A 7,004-nucleotide genomic window follows, 5' to 3' on the forward strand; every position below is an offset into this window, starting at 1 on the left:
CCTCAAGGATATATTTTAAAAGAAGAAAACGCGTAACTGTATGCACGCAGGTGCTCACTGGCAGCACCGTAGTAAAATCTAAAAATTAGAAATGACCAAACTCTCCATATAAATAAAATTAAGCTCCTCCATATAAATCAAGTTATCAGTCACATAATGCAAAAGCTAAAGAGTATCGACACACTGGGATGATTGTTTAACTTCATTTATTAGCCAACATTTCCATATACTCACTATGTTCAGACATTATTCTACTGTATGAATATTAACTCATTGAATGCTCAACATGAGGTAGTTGCTATTCTGATTCCCATTATTTATGTCAGAACACATTTGATTTGGTCCAAAAAAAAATAGAAGTTAAGTGACCTACCAGACACTTATGTGGGGGGAGCTCTGTGAGGCACGTCAAATAGTTTTCTTCCACAGAGTAGTGTAACACGTACTCTTAAAAGAACCTGGTCTGTTCAGTGAGTTTTAAAAGTTACATATTTTATTAAACACAAAAAATAGAATAATCATAAAGATATTTAGATTGTCAAAAAATTATATATTTTAACTTTTGCCATCATCTCACGGATGGAGAGTTTCCACATGTTTATTGGTCTTTTGAAGTGATAACTTTAAACATTTTTATCCTATAGATATACTTGTGAAATTATACCAGACAAAAACTCACTGAAACCACTCCTTCATATTCATACAACTGCAGATCCAGGTGAGGATCCATTACCTCCAACACTGATAGGTCACAAGGGCTAAAATAATAGTGAGAGCTAACATGTACTGAGTACTACGTAAGTGTTAGCTCATGTAATCTTTATTTATTTATTTATTTATTTTTGTGGTACGCGGGCCTCCCATTGTTGTGGCCTCTCCTGTTGCGGAGCACAGGCTCCGGATGCGCAGGCTCAGCGGCCATGGCTCACGGGCCCAGCCGCTCCCCCGCATGTGGGATCTTCCCGGACTGGGGCACGAACCCGTGTCCCCTGCATCGGCAGGCGAACTCTCAACCACCGCACCACCAGGGAAGCCCTCATGTAATCTTTAAATAATCCCATAGGGTAGGGATTATCATTATAGGCATTTTACAGAGGAAGAAACTGAGATATAAAGAGGCTAAATAATTTACTAAACTGAAACAGGCAGTAAAGGTGAAGCCAGGCTTCCAACACAGGCAGCCCTACTTCGGAGCACCCTTGCTGCTCTATTGCCCTGGGCTGCCACTCAGGGCAAAACCCTTCAGAGTGAGCAAAAGGACGCATCAGATATGATACGTAAAGTAATCTTGTTCCAAAGTTGAAAGTTATCCCAGCTCTGAATTTATCATTGCAATCACAGAAAATTATAATATTATAACTCATAGTTATTTTTATGTCTATTAAATGGTATTAACCAGGGGTTAATCATTATCCTGAGCAATGCTAGGGAGGCATGGCTGTCATTCAATAATAAGGAAATTATTAAACAGATCGTAGCACACTCACATTATGAAAGATTGTGACAACACTAAAAAGTAAAAATATGAAAAAAGGTAAAAACATGAAAACTATTTATAATACAGTATCAAGTGGAAAGAAAACAATGGTAGATTCACAACACAAAATCTATATTGTTAAAAAAAAGATGTGTGCATACAGGCAAAAGCTAGAAGGGAATGTAAAAACTATGAAACTAATTTGTGTTTGGGTGGTAAGATGAAGTCTTTCTTTTTCTATTTTAAAAATTCTTTTAAGGGTATCAGATTACCCCTTTTTAGAACTGAAAAAAAAGAAAATGAAAGAAAATCTGAAGGCTTTCTGACCCATTTCTCCACCAAGCTGCTTTCATTATTAGTCTTCAGAGCCTGGAATGCTCTCTGCAGAGCAGGCTGACAGCCGGCTAACATGTCAGCCCTCTGGTGAGATCAGTCTGGGTTCATTTTACTGCATCAATTCAAATATTCTCTGTTATGGATAATAGATTGTGCTGAGTCTAAAACAGATCTGAAAGGTAAGGGTACAAATGTAGATGTAAGATGTATTGAAAAGGCTCTGGAGGATATTACAGTTTGGGAATGTGAGGCCATCTGTGAAATAATTGGTATTGTTTAACTGAAGCTGTGGCCAAAAAATGACAATTGAAACTAGGAAGGAAAGTTGTCAGTTTCAGAAAGAGGATAACACTATCAAATAACCTAATTTTACCAGAGAGCAAACGTCTCTGGAAGTACATCGTTATTGAGTACAGTTACTATTGTTGAGGCTTTTAGAATTCCTGGCTTAAGACAAAGGTACTGGTTCCGACGACCCAGGCTATCATGAAAAAACAATATGCAAGTGAAGTAAAGTAAGTGAAAGCACGTTTTAAAGAATAGAAGCTTCATATTTTTAATTTTTTCTTAAATGGCTTTTGGTAGCTGAGTAATTTGTGTAAGTATATTGTTTTTAATAAATAAGGTGGCTTTTTAGTGATAAACTAGAAGTTCTCAGAGTCCTGTTATTGGACAACTCACCCTGGGGAGAGGAGGGCAGTGTTTCAATTGAACCCTAAAAAGCAGTAGTTTTTAAAGTTCAGAAAGGGGTATGGCATACCTAGGGGTTAACTCACGATGATATCTGATTCGGAGATAAGCCTTATTTTGTATCCTGACAGGCCCAAGGGGACACAATCCGAAACAAAGTCTAAAGGGAGAAACTAAGTTGCTCTGAAGACTAACACCCAGTTTCTCCTTTTAGTCCAAGCAGATTGGTGTCTGGGAGGCCCTCCTTTTCTGGTCTACCTTCTTCTTCACTTTTCCATCTGTCCATTCTAACACACACACATGCACACACACACACACCTTCCACCCCACCCCCAGGCTTAAAGTTGCATCCTGTCTGGGCCCTTCCAGGTCAAAGCCAGTGAGATGGTCCTTCTCAGGAGCCTCGAATGAAAAGTAACTTGTTCCTTGCTCAGTGCTGAGACCCACAAGAATGGATCCACAGTTAGTTGTGCGTTGGGGTTAAGCCTTTCAGATTCTTAGCATCTATACAATAGATGAATCTCATTCCAACGTTGATCATCTCTCACAGCGTAACTTGGAGGTTTCAGTACAGTAAAAGGTCCTCTATCAACAATGATGACACAAAGCAACAAAAGAGAAGAGGACTGAGAATTCTGTCCTGCCATGAATGTGAAGTTGTAACTCCACTGTTAGAGAAGCAGACTTGCAAATGGACAAGTTAAGAAGATATTCATCTTCTCCTGATGAGTTTAGACTGTAACACCTCTGAGAATGAATATTTGTCCTAGGGATGTTTGTATGGACATCTGATTAAACAGTTACCAGCTAGACACTTGGAAGACTAAAGAGGAAAGTCTGCAAGTCTGCACTGGGGAAAATTTGAATGGGAACAGACTTAAGTATGCCCACCCTGAGCTGCTCTGCAGGACTTGGAGTTCCAAGCTCCCCTCACCACACACCCCTGGTACCTTCTGCAGAATGTGGGTTGCCAAGGCCACCAGGTACTATTCTGTTGAATGTCTGTGAACTTATTCTAAAGTGAATAACTTAGACTTCAGGAAGACATTGCTGAGAAAATATTGGACGGACAACTTCTTTTGAGCAAGGTTGCCATTTCCCAAAAAATGAATAAGGAGTCATCCAGTAGAGTGGAAAGGGAGAACAAGATTAGAACTAGTAGCACCCATAGGGGGCCCTCCATGGGTTAACTAGGGGTTAACTTCATAGTGTTATTTCTTGGAGTATAGGAAAAGTTATATTAGCATACAGTTTAAAATTTTTTCTTTCATGATTGAGATTCCCGGTCATTACCCCAACCCTACCATAAAATCTGATAATCCTATACCTCCTTGTGTGATGTTGTGAAGGGTAAAGCAACAGGGTTCTAAAGCATAGCGTTTCTTATCCTATATTTACCCGTTCATGGGAGCTCATAGAGGGCTCAGCATCTATCAAGGAGACCATATCCCAAAGTTCAGGATATGACCATCAACAAAGGGACCTGGAAATAGTGAGGAGAAGCACAGAATGCTGGCCAGTAAATGCCAGGTGGTCAACTCAACAGGGGCCTGATCTAAATCCTTCTCTTTACTAACCCACCCTAGAGGAAGGGGACCCTCAAGTAGAGGCAGGCAGATGATTAGACCATCTACCTCTACTTGAGTCTAATTTGGTAAAGCAGAGTTTCTTAAATCCATCTTATCCAGATTTTCAAAACACTAGCATAGTTACACAAATAACTCTAAATTTATTTTAGTTTCCATTGAATTATGTTTACTTTCCATATATCGTTAATACATTTTTACAGATGTGCTTTTGCTTTTTTAAATTGATTTGGCTTGCTAGTAGTTTATTTTATTGCTTTTTTCTTTCTATTGGTATTTATACCTCTCTCCACAAACACACACGAGGACCAGTTCCTGAATTTATTTATGAATAAATAAATGAATTCTACTCTAAATTCCAATTTATTCTATTGCTTTCCCCTTTTATCTCCCTTTTATTCTTACCTCCTTTCTTTTTTTAGAAATTTATTTGAAAATAAATAAATGGCTAATTTGTTTTTAATCCCCCTTATTTAAGTAATGAAAATATTTAAGACTACGAATACAAAAATATTTAAGACTATGCCTTGGCCACATCTCATAGATTTTGTTCTTAATATTCTCATTAGCATTGTTTTCAAGTCATTCTTAGTTACAGATTTGGTCTCCTCTAGATTTCAAGAGTAAACCAGGAGGATTCTTTTTCCAAGAGGTTGAAATGTTTATTTCTTCCAACTTTTGCTATTTATTTCTAATTTTACTGTACTATGGTTAGAAAATCCTGCTGTAAGAGATAAACTTGTTTTAATGTTGTCTTTTTTTCTATATTCTTTTGTATGCATGAAATATAATAATTTTTATTGTGGTGAAATATACAACATAAAGTTTAGAATTTTAACCATTTTTAACTGTACAGTTTAGTGGCACTACTTAAGTAATTCACATTGTTAGGCAACCATCCACCATTATCCATTTCCAGAACTTCTTCATCATCCCAAACTGTGCTTTTTGTGTCCCATTCAAGAAATCATTGCCACATCCGATGTCCTGAAGATTTTGCCTTAAGTTTTCTTCTAAGAGTTTTATAGTTTTAGCTGTTACAGTTAGGTCTTTGATCCGTTTTGAGTTCATTTTTATTTATGTGATAAGGGTCCAACATCATTCTTTTGAGGGTAACACATTTTTAAACAGAAAGCAAAGAATCAGAAACTATTAGCTCCAGAAGGGGCCCTCCCCATTTATGAATGAAGAAATTGGGATAGAAATAAAATAATAAGCCAAGCTCACACAACGGATTGAGGGCAGCAGCAGACTAAAAGTCAAAGCCTGTCTATTTTCAATGCATTACACTAGACTAATGTTTGCTTTTTTTAAATGAAGTTTGCTTTATGATCAATACAGTGAATTTTTTGATGCTTCATGGGCATTTGAAAATAAGGTACATTCTCTGTTTTCAGAGTTCTCTGTGTGTGTGTGTGTGTGTGTGTGTGTGTGTGTGTGTGTATCTTTCTTTCTGTCCATATAACTAGATAGGTATGACAACCTTATTAATTGTATTATTCTCAGAACATAGTGTTAAGAGCTCAGGCTCTGATGCCAGGCAAACCTGTGTGACCTTGAACTCACACTGGTAACCTCTCCAAACCCCAGTTAAAGTACAGGTGGTATCCCATTGAATGCATAGCCCTAAAAGAGATTTCAATCTACATACACATTTCTTTCTGACTTTCAATGGAACCCAAATAGCTGGCCCACAGGAACTCCTATTACCGTCACCTGTCCTCTCTTATGCTCTAGCGCCCTAAACTCCCAGAACCCTCTCATAATTCTATGCCCATAACATTCTCTTGCTCTGCCATCTTGGGCTCCCCAGCCCCTCTGTCCTCATTCCCATCTCCATGTGCCAAGCTTCAGGCACAGGACCTTGGGCTATTGTCTCTCATCCTGAGGGAATGTCATTTGCCTTCAGTCCCAGTGCTTGAGAATTCATCCTCTTCATTTTCCCCTGCCTTCTCCTGTTCTCTCTCTCCTCAGAGAATGGAGGCAGTAGCAGGCAACCGAGAAGATTGTGACATACTCCCAACCTCTTAATAATTGTTATCTTATCACAGCTATTTAAAAGTCTCATTACGTGCCTCACACGTGAAGTCTTAGACTTCATGGGAGACACATGAATCCTCCATTCACACACTGAACGGGCCATTCAGACAAGATGAATTGCACAAAGGTTACAAAGCTACTCAGTCAACTTGTCCCAATCCGGTTCCCTCTCCACCATCTTATACTAAACTTCTTGGAAATTTCCTATCGCATTTGTAATAGTTTCTTTTTAATGCACACAGATAAGTTCCTTTTAGTTTTTCCCCAAATGTCCCAGTTCAGTGGACTAGGAAATATTTTCATAAGATTCTGCCTGCTGTTGATCCCTGATTTCCCAGCCACCCAATCACCATCTTTTCACCTTCCCCTACCCCCTGTGTCCCGTCCCATTGCTTCAGAAAGGAGGAAGTTCAGAGCTGACCTCATTCCAGAATTCTGAAAAAAAATACCAGTACTTTAGAAGAGCAGAAAGCCTTTACAACACCAGGATTGGGAAGAAGTAAAGTAAGAAAAGAGAAAATCCTTACACAGGGAACTACCTGATACACATGAAAACCTACATTGGAACCTCTCTTCTAGGTCAAAAAGGCCTTTTCTTCCCCTTCATAGAAACTGCAAGGTTTGAATCTGACCCAGAGACCCATCCTTGTCTAAGCTAGAAAGGGAATTTTGACTTGAAACTGACCGAGAGCTCAGACCAATCGAAGAGCAAGAGAAAGGGTGGCTGGGATGCCCGCTGGTGGGAGGAGCTCCTGAGCCCAGCCCTGAAGGCCTCAAGGGTTCAGGCGCCCCTCAGATCGCACCAGAGAGGAAGAGAGAGGAACTGGGGTGAGCAAGTATCGTGGTTTCCTGTTTCAGCAAGGCTGCTGTGCAAA

The sequence above is a fragment of the Lagenorhynchus albirostris genome, chromosome 2, assembly GCF_949774975.1.
Source record: "Lagenorhynchus albirostris chromosome 2, mLagAlb1.1, whole genome shotgun sequence".
NCBI lineage: Eukaryota > Metazoa > Chordata > Mammalia > Artiodactyla > Delphinidae > Lagenorhynchus > Lagenorhynchus albirostris.